Source organism: Typopeltis vanoorti, chromosome 3 (genome assembly GCF_054136105.1).
Source record: "Typopeltis vanoorti isolate ZY-2024b chromosome 3, IOZ_Tvanoo_1.0, whole genome shotgun sequence".
NCBI classification, from domain to species: Eukaryota; Metazoa; Arthropoda; class Arachnida; order Uropygi; family Thelyphonidae; genus Typopeltis; species Typopeltis vanoorti.
Window position 1 is genome coordinate 165,669,404 of NC_143551.1, and position 22,227 is coordinate 165,691,630.

A 22,227-nucleotide genomic window follows, 5' to 3' on the forward strand; every position below is an offset into this window, starting at 1 on the left:
TGTTGAAGCTACTATGGAAAAGAAAAATGAATGAAGACGGAGGCAAAGAATGTTTTCCCTTGTTGCAACGGTTTTTGACCTCCAATGGAGTCGATTTCTCTCGAAGTATGAAATCCATTTTTGAAGAACACTTATCACAGCTTATCACCTGGTTGTATACGCGGTTAGCCTAGTGGCTTTGCGCTTCGCAACCATATGACTGGGGAAGGAGTCTCCCAGGTTCGATTCCCGTCGAAGACGTGAGGATCTTCCTCAGCCATAGCTAAGTTAGCCGGTCTTGGGCAGTAGGGTTTTTCCGCTAGTTTATCTGCTGTTTTTCAACCCGGCAAACCGGTCCCCTGAACACACACACAGATCTACAGCCATAAATACTTAACCCCCCATGAGATGGCTCAACTCACCCCAATAGAGACGGGGGAGAAAAAGGGAGGAAACTCCATACGAATAAATAAATAAATCACCTGGTTTGAGAAATATTTTCAAAATGATAACATCGATAAATTTGCATGGATTCAAGATCCATTTAATGCCAGTGCTCCATCTGAATTAACTGCTGCAGAAGAAGAGAATCTTATTGAGTTGTCTTGCGACAATACGTTGAAAACAAAATTCAACAGTATGGAATTAACTGAATTTTGGATATCAGTAAAAGATGAATATCCCCTTCTGAGTGAAAAAGTTCAAGGAATTTGAATTCCATTTGTGACTTCTTATTTGTGCGAAGCTGGATTTTCGGTGGTCGCTGTGATAAAAATTAAGTATCATGCGAAAATCAATGTGGAGAAAGAAATGAGGGCAGCTGTGTCCAGTTTGATTCCAAGATTTGAGTAAATATGCGGTGATCAACAGGCTCATCCATCCCACTAATGATAATTAGTTGAATTTGTTCAATTACTTTTTTTTTTTTGTGATCACATGTTTTATTTATTTTTACCAAACCCTTTAATTAAAAAAAATTATTCGCTATTTTGCAAAGTGTACTTGTTAGAATTTGACATAGGGTGCGTTGAGAAAACCTGGATTCAGCAAGGATGCCGAGAATCAAAAAAGTTTGGGAACCACTGCACTAACTAGTAAATGATCTTCAGTAAGTGTAGTTTCTTTCTTGCCCTCATTTTTCTTTTCTGTAGGAGGAAAGGTACCCCTAAACCTCTTTAAAATCGCATTAACAGTACCCAAACCAACATCACACTCATTGGCAATTTGTCTTGGAGTCATGGATGTGTGCTGAGAAAGAGTACATATCTATGAACGCTTTCTTGGAGATGTATACATTTATAGCTACACAAAATGAACAAAACACACAGCACTAATAATAAACATTGTAGAGACAGTTAAAACACACAGCACTCAACTAAAATAGTGAACAAAAACCAATACTATTGTAAACTGAAACAAAAACCAAATATAAGTTTTGATGCATATTTTGAAAGAAGATATGTAGAACAGCTTCTGATAGTAGTTATTCAAATTTCCTTCTTGAAAAAACTCAGTGCATTTTTTAAACTTTCACACATACAAATTACTGTATCACTTATATTAGCTAGCTTAATCCTAGTTTTGTTGTTCACAAACATTTCTGTGGAAGAATCATTAGATATCCTTGATTACCCATTTCCTCTTGATATTACACACCTCTTCCATTGCTACCTTCACTCCTCATTCTTCACTTAAAAATGATTTTTCTACAAAAAACAGGGTCTAGCAATGGGCTCACCTCTAGAATCCCATTGCTAACTTACACATGGAAAAGTTTAAGGAAGAAGACTTATATGCTGTTGTCCATTCAGGATATAGTTGATGTTTTCAATGCTTCAGCATATTTTCATTGTCTTTTCATTCCTGATATTCATTCCAAATTTATTACAATAGTTACTAAAATAAGTAGATAATCCTGCAAACTTTAATTGGATTTGTTTAGAAGCATAGAATCATCTCCATCAAGTACAGAGCTGAGATGAATATCTCAGTTTTGATAACAGGATTAATATCACTTTCTTTCATAAATCCATAGAGACGATAAATAATAGTGAACAAAATCTGAACCCATATCTCACACCTGATTTAACAAACCATCTTGCTCTACCTCCACTTCTAACTGCTGACTTACAATTCAAATATACACTAAGTATTGCTTGATATAATGTCCAAATAACTACAGCATTTTTAACAGCTTTTCTCTTTGTATCTTATCATGTATGACAAGTTACAAAGAATGAGCTTCATTCAAATGAAGCTGATTCAAAGCCTTGAATGAAGCTCATTCTTCTCAAAGCTTCCTTCTAAAATTTTTCTTAGCCATTTCTCATAAGGTAAAGATCCCAAGAATTATATTCTTGGTTTCATCCTTTATCGAACTGTAAGCAAACAAAGTTTGCAAGGTAAGTTACTTCACGATGTGAAGTGACTTCATATATAATAAAATAGAATACAATTTCTTGGCATCTTTAATTTATAGTATAACCAAGTGAAAAAAAAACTTTCAACAGCTATCCATTTCTCAAGTAGGGAAATTCCTCTGGATTTCTCGCATTTTATTTAACTTTTTTACAGATGGATACTATGAGCTCTACTCCAATCATCTGGAATTCGAACCGCTCATCAGACCTTCTGAATTATGCAGTGTAGCCACCATAAAACTTCCATAGATCCATATTTCAGCATTTCTGATGGCATACTGAATTGGATAAAGAAAATGGCTACACAATGATTCTGTTGAATTTTGCAAAGGCATTTGACAGAATACCACATGGAACTCTGTTACACAAATTAGAACAAATGGTGATAGATGTAACGTTGGTTAAATGGATAAGAGGGTGGCTGCTGCACAGATATCAAAAAGTGGTATAGGGAGGCACAGAATCAAGGTGAAAACTGGTGACTAGTGGTGCACCCCAAGATTCAGTGCTAGGATCATTGCTATTTAATTTGTACATAAATAATATAGGAAATAACTTGAAAGGAAATATTCAGTTGTTTGCTGATGTTGCGAAATAAGATAGAGTAATAATTAATCAAGGCAATGTGGAGAGTTTGCTTGCAGGATGATTTAAACAGGCTGTCAGTATGGGCAAAAGATAATGGTGTCAGATTAATGTCAAGAAATGTAAAGCTATGCATTTTGAGATAAATAGATTTATAAGCTGTGTATCACATTGATGACAATGTACTCCAGGAAATAGATGAAGCTAGAGATTTTGGGGTAGTGGTAGACAGGGAGTTAAAGTTTAGATGATATACTGCTAAGGTTGCTAGGGTAACCCATAAGATTACTTGGCCTGAAGAACACATTAACAAGTAGAGATTTGATAAGGAAGTTGTTATTCCTCTTTATGAGGTCTTGATATGCCCACATCTGAATTACTGTGCTCAAGTCTGGCCTCCTGGGTTTCTTAGGAATGAGAAAGTGGTGGAGAAGATTCAGAGGCGAGTGACCAAGATGGTGATTGGCCTGTGGAATGTTTCCTATGAATACAGATTGAGGATGTGTGGATTGCAGAAGTTGGTTGATAGGAGAAAAAGAGGGAATATGATAGAAACATTTAAATTGCTTAAAGGGTTTTATAGGACTGATGCAGGGGAAATGTTTCAGCACTTGGCTAGGGGAACCAGAAAAAGGGGTCATCCCTGGAAGTTGAATAAAGGTGTGGTTAGTAAGGGGGTGAGAACTAGATTTCTTTGTCCATCATTATCCCCAAGTCCCTAGCCTCATCAATTTCCTGCAATCCAGTACCATCAATATGATACATAGTATGTAACCTTTTTAATCCAAAAGTGCACAACCTTACATTTTGCAACATTAAATTGATGATCATTATCCTTTTCCCAGAGTCTGAAGTTATTTAAATCATCCTGTATGATATCTACAACCCCTCTAACAACTTTTGTCCTCCCCAGTTTTGCATCATCAGCAAACAACTGAATATTCCTCCACTCACTTAATCTTTCCCTATATAATTGATATATAAATTAAATAGTAGCCATAGTACAGAACCCTGAGGTACTCCACTATATACTACTCTCTGTCTGTCTGTCAGTCATCCCCATCTATGCTACTACCAACTTCTTATCCATTCTCATTTGCTCGACTTTTGTAGTTTTCCATGTGATATTCTGTCAAATGTCTTTGCAAAGCCTAACAGTATTATGGTGTAGCCATTTTCTTTATTCAGCTCTGATATCACTTAAGTATAAAATGCGAGTATACTAAGACAGGACCTGCTGTGCTGCACGCCATACAGTGCTATATCCCTATCATTCCACTGTTGTATTTTACCTTTAATCACCTTTTCCAATACTTTAACAATTCTTGATTCTTGAGATACTGTCTGTAGTTTGCTACCTCTATCTTGAAGCCATCTTAATGCTATGGAACTATCTCTCTCTTTCCACTTCCCTGGAACTGCCATAGCTCAGACTTGAACCAAACAACCTCATCAGAGGAAATGTCAATTCTCTTGTACATTCACATAGCACACACGCTGACATGCCACTGAGTCTCACTGCTTATTCATATTGATATTTTTCAATATAATGTGCATCTCCTATTAATGTACCTCAATTTTGACATGCATTTTTGTCACGTCAGTAACTGCAAAGTAAAGATGTCAAGAAATTATATTCTTGGTTTAATCCTCTATCCATATGTAAGCACACTTTGTTTGCTAACATATGAATAGAGAATTAAACCAAAAATATAATTCCTTGGCATCTTTAATTTATAGTATAACCAAGTGGAAAAACTTTTAACATCAGTAAGTGCAAAATCTCCACCTGGATGATACACCTTGACAAAATGATCACTAAGCAATTCAACTATTTCTTTTGCTAGTGTCATCACCTTCCTACTATTAGCATTGATTTAAACTCATCCTTCCATTGTCCTTTATCCTCAATATTTGTTACATAATGGGAAAAAAAAAAACTTTTGAATTTACTTTGGTCTGTTTAGCTAATTTTCTCTAATAATCTGATTTGGCCTTATTTACCATACTAGTCAACCTTTGTGCTTGCACTTTGTACTGCTTGAGTATGCTGATCACCTTTTTCTTTATATCCCCTCCACAATGTTTCTTTTATTTATTTATTTATTATTATTATTTTTTTTTTGTAGTTGCTTTATAACTGTACTTATAGACTTATCCCCATTTGGTTTATTCTCGTGACATGGTATGTAGTCTGATACTGCTTCTTTCAAATAATCCCTGACCAAATCCACTACTGACATTCTTTCCTTGTAGCTTCTCCAGCCATGGCACTTTGCCAAGGTGCCTTCCAAGTTAGTCATAATTATCAGCTTTATAGTTCAACATAAGCCCTTTCTTGACAGAGAATTCCACATGTTTAGCAACTTTCTTCGGCTATCATCAGCAATATCTAACCTCCTATCCTATTCCCTCTATCTTCCCTGAAAATACAATCCCCTTACATTCTATCCCCTGTAACTATATAATTTTTTGTCAATCAGGTTTCACCAACCTATCATTTTTAGTCAAGTCAACCTGACCAATACCAAAAACTCATCTCCATTATTTCTGATATTTCTGGTATTCATGTACATTCACCACTATATACTGGTGGATAGTGTATAGTGTGGCTTTTTATTGCAAATTGTGCTGCATTTTTTTTTCTGTTTGGATAAAAGTGTCCTTCAGTAGTGTTGCTGCTATAAATTTTGTTGTTTATATTGTGTTTTGCTATTTGTTTGCTTGTATTGATTCTGAAAATTACATCCATAAAGAAATGCTATTGGCAGCACATAAGATTTCAAGTATGAAAATCTGGCTCTGCCTTGGATTTTTCACAGTGAATGCACTGCAAAAATTGCTATATGTATGTAATGAAAACTGTGAAAAATTTGTGGACTGTTTGGGTAAACAAGAAGAAGAAGGAAAGCATTAATATATGTGAAAAGTGTCTTAATAGATTAGAGCAGTTACAAATGAGAGCACGTGTCAGGACTGTAATAGAATAGCTTAGGCAAGAGTTAGTGAAAATTAAATGTGAAATGAAACATCTGGAAAGGATATTAAACATCTAAAGAAGAGACTGGCTGATGAGAATGAGAAGAAGGAAGTCAGTATTACGAAGAAAGAGTCAAAGGATAGTTGTATATCATTATATGGAAACTCGATTATTAGAGGTGTGATGACTAATAAAGTGCACAAAACATGCTTTCCTGGTGGAACAATGAAGTAAATAACTGATGTGTTGCAGAAAAGGAAAGACTGGGCAAAATTAGTGGTAGTCAGGAGCACAAATGACTTAGTTGGGGGGGGGGGAGAAAGAATGTTCATAGAGACTTGAAGTTGTTGCAGCAGGTAAAGAAGAATAGTGTGGTTGAAAAAGTCATAGGCATGTTGCCCAGATATGACAACAGTGAATTGAGAAGGAGAGCAGAGATTATGAATAGTAAGATGGCTGAGTTGTTGTGAGGCAAAGGGGATTCAATTTGTAAATTTGTGAAATGAATTTGAAGGAAAGTTGGAATGGTTTAAAGTTGATAGACTGCATTTGAATGGATTTGGTGTTGGGCATTTAGAAAGGCTATTATTTTCTGAGAAGGCACAGAGTAAGAAGTTAATGTCGTAAATGATCAGAATCTACTTGTGAAGCAGGAGAGCACAATTAAACAGACTGTATGACAAGAAGAAGATGGATATGAGGTCAAAGATGTGGTTGCAGCAGCACAAGGTGATGGAATGCATAAAGGTGAAGATGAGACAGGTAGGCATGAAAATCAGTTAGGATCAGGGAAACGGGAGTGGTCACTGGAAGAGAGAGAGAGAGAGAGAGAGAGAGATAGGTGTGGTATAGCAGCTAGAATATAGAATATTGGTGCTGGTAGAATGGTCTCAAGGACACAGGGATTATGTTTGTACACTAAGGAGTATTTGAAACAAGAGAGCTGAGTTTGTTGTGTTGATTGAGTAAATATCCAAAGATAACTGGAATAAGTGAAACTTGGTTGTCTGAGGAGGATGTGATGTTGGGAATAATAGAAGGATTTATCATTTTCTGGAACGAAAGAAATGTGAAAAGAAAAGGATGAATGCTGTTAATGATTGAGGTGGAATTGTGTCTGCAAAGTGTGGAAGTTGATAGTACATGCAAAGATTTTGAATCTGTATAGTGTGAAGTCGAAATACACAGGCTAGCATATCTGATAGGATGCTGTTATAGGCAGGGAATGCAGAATACTGACTGTGAAATGTTTAGGCAAATTAGTTGGGCATGGAAAATGATGGTGATCCTGATGGGAGACTTTAATTATAAGAATATAGAATGGAAGGAGGAGATAGTGTATGGGAACAAGGAAAGTGAGTTTGTTGAATTTCTGAGAGATAAATATCTTAAGCAGCATGTGACTGAAGTAACTAGAGGCTTGAATGTTTTCAATTGGATAACCTCACAAAATGTAGTTGTTAATGACGTGTTGACGCTGCTGCCAGCTGGTGAGAGTGATCATGAGGCACTTATTTGGGAAGTGATGAAATGAGAAAAGGTTACTGCCTAAAATGGATATATATGTGGAAGTATAAAACAGGTGATTATAGGAAGCTTTGTAGTCAGCATCAGTACATTAGGTAGATGAGCTGAGTGAAAAAGATGTTGAGAATCCATGGAAACTCACAAGGCAGTATCTGACAAAAGCAATGTACAACTGCATACCAAGGGTTAAGCAACTAAATACATGAGGAGTGGATGAAGTGAAATCAAACAAGCTGTGCTGGAAAATAAAATGCTATGGAGGAAATACAAGACAGTTGGTGGTGATTAGATCCATGAGAGGAGATTGGCTGCTCAGGCCAAGGTTAACGCAAGCGAAGTTTTCTGCTATATGGCAAGCAAGAGAAAGAATAATTATGTTAGGTTGACACTAGCAGATAGTCATAGCAGCAGAATATCAGTTGCAAAGGATATAGTGGAATAACTGAATGAGGATTTTATCAGCATATATCATAAATTATGCAGTGCAAGATAGAGAAGGGAGACAAGTATTAGGAGAATTAGAAGTGAAAGAATCACAGGTGTATCAGGAGTTGGTTGGGTTAGATGTTAATAAGACTGTGGGAATGGATGACATATTACCACGTACGGTTAAGGAATGTGCACCACAGTTGGCTATGCCCTTGACCTGGTTATTTAATGAAAGTCTTGCAGTGGGTAGGATTCCTAAGGAGTGGAAAGAAGACAAATAGTACCACTCCATAGGCATGGTTTTGGACAGAAGTTTCCAATTATAGACCAGTCTGTATAACTGCAATTGTGGTCAAGTTGTTAGAGAGATTGGTTAGGAATAGAATACAGGATTAGGGTTGATGGACAAAGAATTCTTTATGATGGTTAGCATGGATTTATAAAGGGTAGTAACGGGGGTGTTAGATAGGGGAGAATCATATACAATACAGTGATATTCTTGAACTTTGAAAAAATGGATAGATTACCACATGATAAGTTCGTGCACAAGCTGCAGAGGATAGGAATAGATAGTATTGGTTAGATGGATTGGAAATTGACTCTGAATGATACCACCAGGTTCTGTATGATGGAGAAGTGTCTTAAAAAAAAGAAAGGTAACCAGTAGCATGCCCCAGGGTTCTGTTCTTGGGCCCCTGCTGTTTAACTTGTTTGTAAACGATATATCATGAGGACTGAGTGGGAGATGTCTAGTTGTTGCTGATGATGCAAAAGTGGGAAGAATTATAAGTAGCACTGCTACTGTTAATTCTCTTCAGGAAGATTTGAATAGACTTGGGAACATCTCAGGAGTAGAGTCCAAAAGACGGCCTGTGACTAGTGGTGTGCCACAGGATTCTGTTCTTTGGACCACTGCTGTTTAATTTGTTCATTAACGATATAGGGAGGGATCTGAGAGGAACGGTTCATTTGTTCGCTGATGATGCAAAGTTGGGTAGGGCAATAGTGAATGCAGAAGATGTCAAAATTTTGCAGGATGATTTGGATAGATTGGAGGTCTGGGCTAAGGAGAATGGATGTCAATTTAATGTGGCAAAATGTAAGGTATGCATTTTGGGTTGAAAAGATTAGCAGCAGTATATCACATTGGTGGAACTTTACTCCAGGAGACTGATGAGGCCAGAGACTTGGGAGTGTTGGTGGATAGGGAGTTGAAGTTTAGGGCACATTGCAAAAGTGGCTAAATCAGCTCATCAAATCACTTAGATGCTGAAGAATACTTTGACAAGCAGAGATAAGCAAGTTATTGTTCGAGCCTTGATAAGACCCCATCTCGACTACTGTACCCAGATTTGGTCACCTAGGTTTCTTCTTGATGGGGAGGAGGTTGAGAGGATCCAGAGACGAGTGACCAAGATGATAGCAGGTCTATGGAATGAACCTCATGAAAACAGGTTGAAGATTTGTGGGTTGCAGAAATTAGTTGATAGGCAGAAAAGGGGAGATATGATTGAGACATTCAAATTGCTGAAGGGTTTCTATAAGATTAATTCAGAGGATATTTTTGAGAACAGGACTGGTGGTGGGAGGACTAGGGGACATCCATGGAAGCTGGGCAAAGAGTGTGGTTAGTAAGGGTGTTAGAGCTGGGTTTTTTACTTTTAGAGTGGTGAATGAGTGGAATAAGCTGCCAGAGTCTGTTGTGGGCGCTATGACAGTGAATGAGTTCAAGGCAAAGTATGATAGATACTGTGTGAATGTCGAATAGTTGTGATGAACATGATGTTTAGTGCCTCCCTCGATGAGTCTAAGGACTCCTTGGAGTCGCCCGTAATAATAATAATAATAATAATAGTAATAATATCAATAAGTGCAAGATGTTGCATTTTGGAGTGCAGAAATATAAGGCTGTGTACTATACTGATAATGCCATACTGCAGCAAGTGGATGAGGTTAGAGATTTGGGAGTGATGGTTGATAGTAGACTGAAGTTTAGAGGGCATATTGTAAATGTTGCAAAGAGTGCACATAATAGTGCTGCTATGATAAGAAGTACTCTAACATGGAGGGATAAGGAAATTGTTGTGCCACTGTATAAAGCAATAGTCAGACCACACTTGGACTATTGTGCTCGAATCTGGTCACCTGGTTTTCAGTGTGATGTAGAGACATCAGAGAAGGTCCAGAGGTGAGTGACTAAGACATATCAGTTGGACTGCTGCCTATGGACTGCTGCCTATGGAGAGAGAGGTTGAAAAAATGTGGATTGCAGAGTTTGGTGAATAGGAGTGTTATGATATATGTTATGAAGTGATATAAGTTAGTGTGAGGATTTTACTGGATTAATCCAGATGAGATTATAAATAGAGTAGAAGGCAAGAGGGGGAAAAAACCAGAGGTCATTCATGGACATTATGAGAGTGTGGAGAAGAGGGGTGTAGGAAGTAGATTTTTTACATGGAGAATTGTCAATGAATGGAACGCATTACCAGAATGTGTTGTTAATGAAAGGAGTGTTAAGGATTTTAAGATTCGATATGATAAATATGTTGTCAGATGAATGCACTTCCCACGACGAGTCTGCCGACTCCATGGAGGGTGCAATAATAATAATTTCAACATCCCCTTGGACCCACAGTTACCAGTGTGTAATGTCATTACCAAACTATTCAAATCTGAAACCTCTGAAATTGCATTCCACATTGCATAATCAATACTGTACACACACACTCATTTGTTCCAGGGGTGGCCAGATACATGCTTGATTGCATCCCACCCCTAATATCTCTACTTTCCTTGTCTTCGCACTTCCTAATTCTCATTAATCAACACTTTCTCCAAATATCTAACTCCAAAACCATTAAAATAGAGTCCATCATGCATATTTAAATCCTTTTATCAATCAAATTCACTCTATACATCTATAAACTGCACAATCTTCTCATTGACTATTTAGCAAACGTAGCCCTTCTCAATTCTGTCCTATCCTACCAAGGCAGCAGACTCACAATCTTTACTTTCTTACTCCTCGCTGTTGCTTCTTTCAATAACTCTTTCAGATTCTCTCTCATTGCATATTTCTCTCCTTTCAAATCATTTGTGAATACCAAAACAATCAACTTTTTCCCTTCTCCCAACTAACAGCTTCGTTAACATCTTTGACTTTGCACCTAGGAAACATGCCTTTGTCACTTTCTCATTAAATACATCTCTTATCAACAAATCTCCAAAAAACAGTGAAACCACAAAACTAATTGTATACAAGACAGTATTCGAACCAACTTTAACTTATGGATCGGAGAGCTGGGTTAGAAATAAAAACACTTAATCAAAGCCTGCAGACCATGGTGATGAGAGTTCTGAGCAGTGTGAGCAGAGCTAATATCATGTGGTAGGGTTACTTAAACGGAACTAAAAATGAAAGGTTAACAAAACAGGAGGTTTTTTAGAGGATGGCTAGGAAAAATATCTAGAGGAAGACTATGTGAGTGATATGGTAAGAGGTGCCAAAAAAGACTGAAATATAAGTTCTGATGATACTGAAGTTCTTACGTATTAATTTTGAGAAAAACTATCAATAGGAAGTTTGTAATTACATAATCTTTTAATGTAGAGTAATCTACTGGTTATCTAACCTTCAAAACAATGACCCTTCAATTAACTGACCCTTGCATGTCATCCAACTTCTGGTACAGCACAATGTAACTGCAAGTCAATTATCAGAATGGCAAATTGTCTTTCCAGTGTGGTTGGATAAATGCTAGATTACTATTATAATATCCTTTATACCACTGACAGTACATATCAAGAATTTGATGATGGTAACCAAGATGATTACATTTGCCTCCAGCTAGGGACAGTAATCATGTAATTCTGATTTAAGAGATTACCAAATATGTTTTCAGTTATAAGGAATGTATGTGGAATTACTGAGCAGGTGATTATATGCCAAGTAAATAGCTTTGAATAATAACATAGCATAAGAGTCATCCACTAAGGAAAGGTTTTAGCTATGTGCGACAGATGGACAGGAGTTGAAGAAACTGTTCAAAGTATATGAAGGTGGTCTGAAAAGTTCTTGGCCTTGACCATAGATGGCAACACTATGGGCAAGATTTTTTTTTCCTAAGTTGGTACATCTGTCATAAGTATCCATGTCAAATTGCAAGTCATTCTATCAAGTAATTTGTTTTATACAGCTGTCTGAAGCAAACGTATTGTCTGTATCCCTTGAAATGGATAAAATTGAGTATCGTGCAGTTATAAAATTCTTCGGTAAAAGAAGGTTTAATGCCAAAAGAAATTTATTCAAAGTTCATAAAAGTTTATGGGCACTCTTCTCCTTTGTTTTTACAATTAAGAAATGGGCTGCCGAGTTTAAACTTAGCTAAAAATCTAGTGGACAGAACCCATTGTAGATAATTATTATTATCATCATAATCAGACCTCCATGGAGTCAAGAGACTCATCAAACTGTTCAAAGAGACAAGAAACTGTTTTCAAACATGATCATAAGGATAAATCAAGTGGGAGTTAGATGGATGAGCAGCATTATAAAGCAGGAGCTGAAAATCTAGTGGACAGAACCCATTGTAGATGATTATCATCATCATCATAATCAGACCTCCATGGAATCAAGAAACTTATTGGGAAGGTACTACTCTTACACACACACAGCTCATCATACCATAAATTAAATGCATTCACTATCTCTGCACTCCCCCACACTTTCAGGCAATGCATTCCAATCACCCATCACTCTACATGCAAAAGACCTACTCTTACAGATACTGTTGTTCTTTCTCTGTCTACAGACATTCTATGAAAAATCTCATCCACATTAATCTAGTAATTGTCCCTTAACTACTTATATGTCTCAATCATATCTTCCATTCTTCCTCCTTATATTCAATAGGCTCTGCAATTTGCATTCCCTCAAATTGTACTCACATTCAACATTCAGAGACCTGAAACCAAGTTACTCAATCATCGCTGAATCTGCTCCAACATTTCTTCACTTTGAAAACCAGGAGACCAAAGCTGTGCATAGTAATCCATATACAGTCTGATTAAAATCTTGTATATATACAATGAAATTATAACATCTTTAGTACTATGTCAATGTTCTCTGCATAATTGCCATAATTGAAAAGAACCTGCCGTCCGTCATTACCGTAGTCGACCCACCGCTCTCTCACGAATCCTCCGGTCAACTCCCCTAAAACTCGAATCCAGCCACCAAAGATCAAAAAGCCTCCTAAAATGGTGTGCTTTGTCTTTTATTCACCCTATTCGGGCGCCCTCTATTCGATGTGGTTTTCACCCACGAACCCTATTGCTCATGCCCTTTGGATGATCCTACACTCTCCCTAACCTGTCAGGTTACATTATTCTAGGTAGCCGCTCTGACGTCATTTTTCCGCGTAGATATAGCCTCCATCGCTACGCTCGACTCGTACAGATTATACGCGATTATTCCGGATTACTACTTATAATTTTTTTCAGAATTTCGCAATGTACTAGACAGCTTACTTGGGAATTACAAATAACCTAACAATAACTCTCACTATATGGCAGACATGGACTACACATTATTACAAAACATAAAATAATATCTCATAATTATTAGCTGATATGCAGATATCTCCTTAATTAGTAGTAGTTTATTATGTTAAATCCTGAATAAAGAATTTACTTGTAAAGCTCTCCATTCAGGATCTAACAAAAGTCTCCCCTTACAAAAAAATTTTTTTCTTAAGATAAATTTTTCTTTAAGCATCTCTTATTGTAAAATTGTTTTCTAATTTTCTATAAGAACTCCCTTTTGTCTCTCCCTCAATTCTCTGGGGATGATCCTTTCATTTTGCCTGTGCCTTAAAATTCAACCTCGAGTTCATGTCTAAATACACAAAAACGTCTCATCCCCCCCCCCTGAGAGATTTACACTTCCTCCAACCACCAGCTGGGTTATGCTCGCTTAGTCCTTTAGAGTTTTGTGCTGGGAATCAAATAACTTCTTGTAGGATGAAAATACATTCCGCTCAACACCAGCATAGTTTATTTTTAGAGAATCTTTGTTTTCTTGCAACTCATCTCTGATTGTACTCCCCTCCTCTTTCTAATTGTATCCCTTCTCCTTTTTCTTCAATTAAGTTAGGACTCAATGAGGTTTCCAACGTGGAAAGCTCATTCATTTCAGAGCTGACGTGATTAGTAGGCTCTACATCTCCCCCAATTGGTTTATGCCCTCTCTTTCTCTGGATTTTCTGACGCTCATGGACATTTCCTTTACCTTGAACTAATGATCCCTTTCCAACCTCTGTATCGCTATTCCTCCCTTGAAAGCAGATTTCCCCCTTTGAGTAATCACAGGAGAAATTGTATTTCGATAGGAAGTCACTCCCCAAGATTAATCTTAAATGAAGAAGTGAGTTTCTAGGCAAAATTATAAAATTGTGCCACACACGCATATTAAATTCAGGCAAGTGCACTCTTAGTCTCACCGACTTCGTAGCCTGGGTAAAAGTGGAGGATATTCTCAAAAGTTTAATCGGCCTTCTTAAATATTTAATCCTACCCTTTACATACGGCTCTATCTCTCTGAAATAGTTCTCGGAGATTACTGAAGCCTGTGAACCCGTGTCAATCGATCCCCTGAAGTGTCTTTCGCAGATCCTGCCTTCAACCGTTAATTCAGTGTCATGTTTCTGAATTTTTTCTTTACCTTTCTCTTGCTTGCTACAAACATGTGACTTAGCTTCTGAATGGGAATGGGAATTTCCCCTTGAATAGCTTTGTCTGTTGACACAGTTACAGGCTAGATGCCCTAATATGTTTTTGCTATAGCATCTAGGGCCCTGTCGGTTATAGCCCCTAGCATTATCTCTGTCCGAGGACAAAGGAGAGATGTTATTGTATTTGGCAGTCAACTCCATTATTTTTGCATCATAGAGTCCATTTTGTCAAATATTGGTCTCTGCATTCTTTCTAACTCCCTGTGAACTACGTCCTTGATTTTCTGCTCTTGTAATGAGGTGTTTTCGTGTGTTGTCATAGAGGCTGTTGTCAATTGACTGAGCACAGAATCTAGACGTTCCATGATAGGCTGCTGCAGTTTCTCCACTTCTTGCTTTATCAATGAGCGAACCTCGCTTAAATTTTGACAGTTATCAGCAATTTGGTAAACTGTCTCAGGTCTAGTTTCTTCACTTCCTCTCTGCCCTTTCTGTTTTTCTTTCCTTTCTGGATGTTTCTTTTCAGTGCCCTGCTCTTTAACGCTGTCTCTTTCTTCTTTGATCACATTGACAGACCCAAGAACGCCTGCAGAACAAATGTCTCCGAGCAGTTGCTCCCTCTGTTTTACTGCATTATAACATTCCTCTAAGTTTGATATATCCTTTCCGTATGCTGTCTCCTTAAGTTCTTGTTTCAATCCTGACCTAAAGTGTTGGAAGACAGCCCAGTTTAGATGGTGCCTATCATTGTCCGAAACACTAAGTGCGTTGGCAAGATCTAACAGCCTGTTATGGTAATCGGACACACTTTCTTTGTCCTTCTGTACTATTCTTTGGAGCTTCCACAGATTCGGCCCCACGTTCTTTACCCTTGAGAACTGTGAAATAAGGACTTCTTTAAATTTTACATAACTCCGGGTGTCTTTCAGAACCAGTGAGGAGTGAAAATAGGTCTTAGCCTTTCCAATTAGCTTGCTGCGTAGCAGAATGAGTAGTTGGAATTTACTCCATCGACCAATTCTTCTCGATTCCTCAATGTACTCGAAGAATGCAATCACGTCATCAGATTCATCACCCGAAAACTGAGGGAATACCTGTTAGGGATTAATCGTTTTAAAAAACTCTGAGTCATCTAACTCTGAGCTTGTAGGTAGGGACATATCTGCATTCATCTTACAATTCAACACAATGTAATTTTCTTAAATTCTAATTATTCCAATAAATGCCTGATTGCCTGATACGATATCAAAAACCAACTTATAGTGATTAAGGATGTGTCAACTTTAATTCTAGGGCCCTAATCACATCCTGCCGGCTGCGCCATGGTTATATCGTAAGGTCTGTTGTTAAATAGTAATGCCTATTGTTAAATCTTCAGTTTAATCTTATTATACATTAATTTACTGATTCTTGAATCTATCCTTTTGCTTACTTAAAACCTTATACAATCAAAATCCTACCTGCTGCTCTATTGTTATGTCGCTGCTTACCTCTATAATAACGCTCCTTCTAATTCAGATCTATCTCCTCTTCGGATATTGGCAAAATTTATATTTTGCTGCACCAGCCAGTATCCTATAACAGAAGAGACTCTTGTTCAGGGAAATATTTCTAAATTCTAAAGGGATACATACAGTTATTTTTATCTCACGCTAGCGCTGTGCAGATTCAGTTAGCAGTCGTAGACCGAATCTCACTTAAGCAATTATATCTAAATTCCTTCCCGCTAAAAAGTTCTATTTCATAAGTGGTGGTTTGAATTCGTAATCAGGCATAAACTCAGGTATAAGGTACAAAACATGTTTATTGGAAAAACATAAAACATTTCAGTTATGTAAGTTTAAATACTCATCATCATCATCATCAAATTCCTGCCATGTACCCTCAAGGGGTGTACAGGATATGACAGTACTACATGAAAAAATTACATCATTACTAACTTCCTATCTACAATTTTCCTCCAAATCAGTCTGTTACTTGTCAAGACTCCAACATTATCAGATCTTATATTTCTATCATCTAAGGCACTTTGTACAGTATCAATCCACCTATATCTTGGAAAGGACTTGACATTGTCAGCATCCAGGAATGCGTTAGCAGAGCTAATCTCAGATGGTATGGTCACTTAAATAGAATGGGAGAGGAAAGATTAGCAAAACAAGTGTTCTCTGCCAGGTTGGCAGGAAAACGACCCAGAGGAAGACCAAGATATAGATATAGGTTTAAATACTCAATGGATCAAAATTCACTCTAAGTTAAGGGTCATACTAAATCACAATGAATCAGAGCAAGTTAAATCCTTTAATTATGTAAGGATAAGATTAGGTTTAAGCATAATACTACTACCATATAATTCCTTTCACAAGTTATTCACAGAACGTCGGAGTGTGGATAGATGATAATAAAGGATTGAATGTGTGTAGAAAATGTAGGGAGAATGAGGAATTGAAGTGTATTTCGGATCATGAGTGTGATAATTTTGTCAAACTTCAGAATGAAGAAAATAGCGATATGACAAGAAACGGCAAGGTTGTATATGAGAATTATGAGAGTGTGAATGTAGAAAGTGTGAATGATAGTATTAATGGTTTCTCAGAGAATAAAAAAGATGAGATAGATGCATTGAGTGAGATCGCGTTGTTGAATGGTGCGATAGAAAGGGCAAAACAGCAGCTAGAGTGCATGAACAAAAGTCGACTGAATGAACCAACCAGTAATAAAAGGTATGACAGAAAAAATAGGCGTATGAATGTGAACATGAACAAAATGAAGGATAGAGTGCTGTATGGAGACTCGTTAGTACGAGGTGTGTTAGTAGAGGATTTGACAAAATCGTACCAACCTGGTGCGACCATAAAGGATGTAACTGAGTCTATTAGAGAGCAAAAGGAAAGGGTGAAAGAAATGATTGTTGTGGCAGGTACGAATGATTTGAAAGGAGATAAAATGGAAATGATAGAAGACCTGAATGAATTGTTTGAGGTAGCAAAAGAAAAGAGTGAGAGAGTTAGAATGATTAGTCTTTTGCCACGGTATGACAGTGAAATGTTTAAAAGGAGGGCCATAATTGCGAATGACTTTATGCGTGGGTTATGTATGACGAGTGGTGTGGAATTTGTGGACGTGTGGAGTGAGTTTGATGGACGAAAGGATCTATATAAGATGGATGGCCTGCATTTGAATGGTTATGGTGTAAGAAGACTTGAGAGAGTGTTGCTGAATGTAGTGGATGTGCAAATTCAGGGAAACTAGATTTGTTAAGGGGGGGTAGTAGATATACAGTCCTTAGGGAGGCAGTTGAATGTAAGAATGAATATATATGCTAGAGCAAATAAGGACAACAAACCAGAGTGGGATAGTTAATATAAGGCATCAAGGTAGGGCTGGGGCTAATGGGGGTCTTAAATTCATGTACACTAATACTAGGAGTATTAGAAACAAGAAGGAAGAGTTTTTGGCCATGGTTGGCACTTCCAGAACACAGGTTATTGGTATTAGTGAAACATGGCTGACTGTAGATGATATGGCTAGTGGGATTGAATGTGATGGGTATAGTGTGTTCAGGAATGACAGAGAGAATAAAATGGGGGGAGGAGTATTGTTGATGATAGCTGATGAGCTACGGCCAAGGAGAATAGAAGTTGAATTGCAGGATAGAGAAAAGAGCACATTTGAGGCCATTTGGTGTGAGATTGTGGCTAGCAGAACTAAATATACAATTGGGTGCTGCTATAGACCAGGTGATGGAAAAGATGGTGGTGACAGTATGCACAAGCAAACAGAAGAAATGAGTGGAAGGAGGGTGATTATTATGGGGGATTTCAACTATGGTCGCATTGATTGGAGTGAGGAGAGGACACACGGGAGGAAGGAATTGGATTTTATGCGGTTATTAAGGGATAACTATCTGCGACAGCATGTAGTGGAAAATACTAGGGGTCAGAGAGTGCTTGACCTAGTAATTACATCTGAGGATTTGGCTGTAACAAATATGACCACATTGCCACCAATCGGTGAGAGTGATCATAGGGTTTTGACTTGGGAGGTGGCTAAAGGTGTAGAATTTTCAATTAAGACAGGGTACATGTGGAATTATCGGGCGGGAAAGTATGACAAGCTTAGGAGTTTGATTGGCTCAGTGCCATGGCATGTACAACTGCAAGGACTAGAAGTTGATAGTGCATGGGAGGTAGTTAGGAAGTGCTTGCATGAAGCAATGGCTGACTGTATACCTAGAGTGCGAATAATAAATCAAGTAGGGGTTAAATGGATGAATAACACCATTAAGCTTGAGCTGCAAAAAAAGGAACAACTATGGAGGGAATTTAAGGAGAAAGGTGACCGGCAGGCACATGAACGGTATAAAGCGCAGGCCAGAAAGGTGACGAGTGTGGTAAGAAAAGCAAAAAAGGATTACGAAAGAACATTGGCCATGCAGGCTAAAGAGAATCCTAAACAGTTTTTTAGATATGTAGCAAGTAAAAGGAAAAATGTACATGGCAGAATGATTTTAAAGAATGCCGATGGTAGGGAGGTAACTGAATCAGTTGAGATAGCTGAGTTACTGAGTGAGCACTTTGCAAGAATATATCATCCAGGTGGTGACATTGCAGAAACGAATAAACCAGTAGATTATACGGGAATTGTGGTGAATGAAGTGGATGTGAGTAGTGTATTGCATAACCTCAATGTCAATACATCTGTGGGATTGGATGGTATACCAGCTCGTGTAGTACGAGAAGCAGCTAAAGAATTGTCAGTACCCTTGACCATTTTGTTTAATTTGAGTCTCGGGTCCGGGTTAGTCCCGAGCAGGTGGAAGGAAGGGAAAATAGTTCCACTGCATAAAGGTGGTTCCAAGACTGCTGTTGTAAATTACCGACCGATTAGCATATTAGGAATCATTGTCAAGGTCTTAGAGAAATTAGTCAAGAAAAGAATACAGGATTGGATAGATGAAAATGGGATATTGTATGGGGGACAACATGGTTTTGTGAAGGGTAGATCATGCCTCAGTAACTTGCTCACGTTTTATAACACAGTGACGGCAGAACTGGATAGGGGTAATGGGTTTACAGTGATACTACTGGACCTTGCCAAGGCCTTTGACAGGATACCACATGGAACCCTAATCAGTAAACTGGAGCAGATGGGGATAGATATAGGGTTGGTAAGATGGATAGGAGGGTGGTTGAAGGAGAGATACCAGAGAGTGGTTTATTCAGGAGTGGAGTCAAAAAGACGTCTTGTGACTAGTGGAGTGCCGCAGGGCTCTGTTCTTGGACCACTGCTTTTCAATTTGTTCATCAATGATATTGGAAAGGATTTGAGAGGAAGTGTTCACTTGTTTGCTGATGATGCAAAGTTGGGTAGAGCAATTGTGAGTGCACAGGATGTCAAAATTTTACAGGATGATTTGGATAGTTTGGAGGACTGGGCTAGGAAAAATGGATGTCAGTTTAATGTGGCAAAGTGTAAGGTTATGCACTTTGGGGTGAAAAGAACAGCAGCAGTATATCGCATTGGTGGAACCGTACTCCAGGAGACTGATGAGGCCAGGGATTTGGGAGTGCTGGTGGATAGGGAGTTGAAGTTTAGGGGGCACATTGCAAAAGTGACTAAAACAGCTCACCAAATCACTTGGCTTATGAAAAATACTTTAACATGCAGAGACAAACAAGTTGTTGTTCTTCTGTATCGAGCCTTGAAGACCCCATCTGGACTTCTGTGCCCAGTTATGGGCACCAGGGTTTCTTCGTGATGGGGAGGAAGTGGAGAGAGTCCAGAGACGAGTGACCAAGATGATAGCAGGACTGTGGAATGAACCTTATGAGAATAGGTTGAGGATTTGTGGGTTGCAGAAATTGGACGATAGGCGAAGGAGGGGTGATATGATTGAGACATTCAAATTACTGAAGGGTTTTTATAAGATTGATCCAGAAGATATTTTTGAAAATATGACTGGTGGTGAGAGGACTAGGGGCCATGCATGGAAGCTGGGCAAGGGCGTGGTTGACAAGGGTGTTAGAGCTAGGTTTTTTACTTGGAGAGTGGTGAATGAGTGGAATAAGCTTCCAGAGTCTGTTGTGGGTAATACGACCGTGAATGAGTTCAAGGCAAGATATGATAGATACTGTGTGAATGTTGAATAGTTGTTCCAGACATGATGTTAGGGCCTCCCTCGATGAGTCTGTCGACTCCTTGGAGTTTCCCGGAACAATAATAATAATAATAATAATAATAATACTCTATCAATAATTATCTTAATTCTAAATTTCATTTAAGCAAGCCTAGCCATTCACAAATTACTGCCTATTAACAACTCTTCTTTGTCCCACAAGGGCTTAATTAATTCAGTCAAATTCTCACTTAAAAGTTCTCTACTAGTGTCCTTTAGTTACAGTGCACACAAATTTCTTGTTCTTCTAAACGAATTTTAACATAGAACAAAAACTTTTACATTACCGGATTCTTTCAGATTTCATGCCGCCATCTCATGTAGGTCTGGATTACCTTACTGCATATTCTTCGGCCGTCTTTTTGCTTGGCGATGCAGTACGCTTTTTCTTCTAATCGTTTCAGACTGCTGCGTGCTGTCTACTGCTCCGCAGGAAACTTTCTCCAATGGGACATTCTGCTAAGGCTCAATTCCACACAGGGCGTCGTATCGCAATCAGCTCCGCTTGAAAATCTTCAAGCATTCTCAAGAAAAGAACCTGCCGTCCGTCATTACCGTAGTCGACCCACCTCTCTCTCACGAATCCTCCGACCAACTCCCCTAAAACTCGAATCCAGCCACCAAAGATCAAAAGGTCAAAAAGCCTCCTAAATGGTGTGCTTCGTCTTTTATTCGCCCTATTCGGGCACTCTCTATTCGATGTGGTTTTCACCCACGAACCCCATCGCTCATGCCCTTTGGGTGATCCTACACTCTCCCTAACCTGTCAGGTTACATTATTCTAGGTAGCCACTCTGACGTCATTTTTCTGCGTAGGTATAGCCTCCATCGTTATGCTCGACTCATAGAGATTATAAGCGATTATTCCGGATTACTACTAATAATTTTTCTCAGAATTTTGCAATGTGCTAGACAGCTTACTTGGGAATTACAAATAACCTAACAATAACTCTCACTATATGGCACACGTAGACTACACATTATTACAAAACATAAAATAATATTTCATAATTATTAGCTGATGTGAGATATCTCCTTAATTAGTAGTAGTTTATTATGTTAAATCCTGAATAAAGAATTTACTTGTAAATCTCTCCATTCAGGATCTAACAACGGTGATATACCACCAAGTCCTTACTGACATCAAGTTTATTAAATCCCTCATATACCTCCTCCTCACTCACTACCAGTGGTTCTCCCAACTGGACTCAAGTTCTACATTATGTTACATTAACAAGGATGGAATACTATATGAAATGCTCATTTAACATCTCTATTATATCTTCCTCAGTGATTATCATTCTAACATTATCACTGACCAACATCGTTCTTCCTTCTACTGGCTACATATAAAAAAAAATTCCTTAAGATTTCTTTTAGCATCAATTGCTAACT

General features: G+C 38.1%; 1 protein-coding gene across 3 annotated transcripts in view; it reads right to left on the bottom strand.

Moving 5' to 3' along the window:
- The window catches only part of LOC150108726 (MPN domain-containing protein-like), a 318,202-nt gene that overhangs the window by 284,583 nt on the left and 11,392 nt on the right, over positions 1 to 22,227 (bottom strand). Inside the window, exon 2 of one of the 3 annotated variants that reach the window (XM_090390954.1) lies at positions 16,145 to 16,229. The exons of the other annotated variants lie outside the window; for them this stretch is intronic. The gene's annotated coding sequence lies outside the window, so the exon portion shown is untranslated. The remainder of the gene's footprint in view (positions 1 to 16,144; positions 16,230 to 22,227) is intronic. 3 annotated transcript variants of the gene reach the window in all.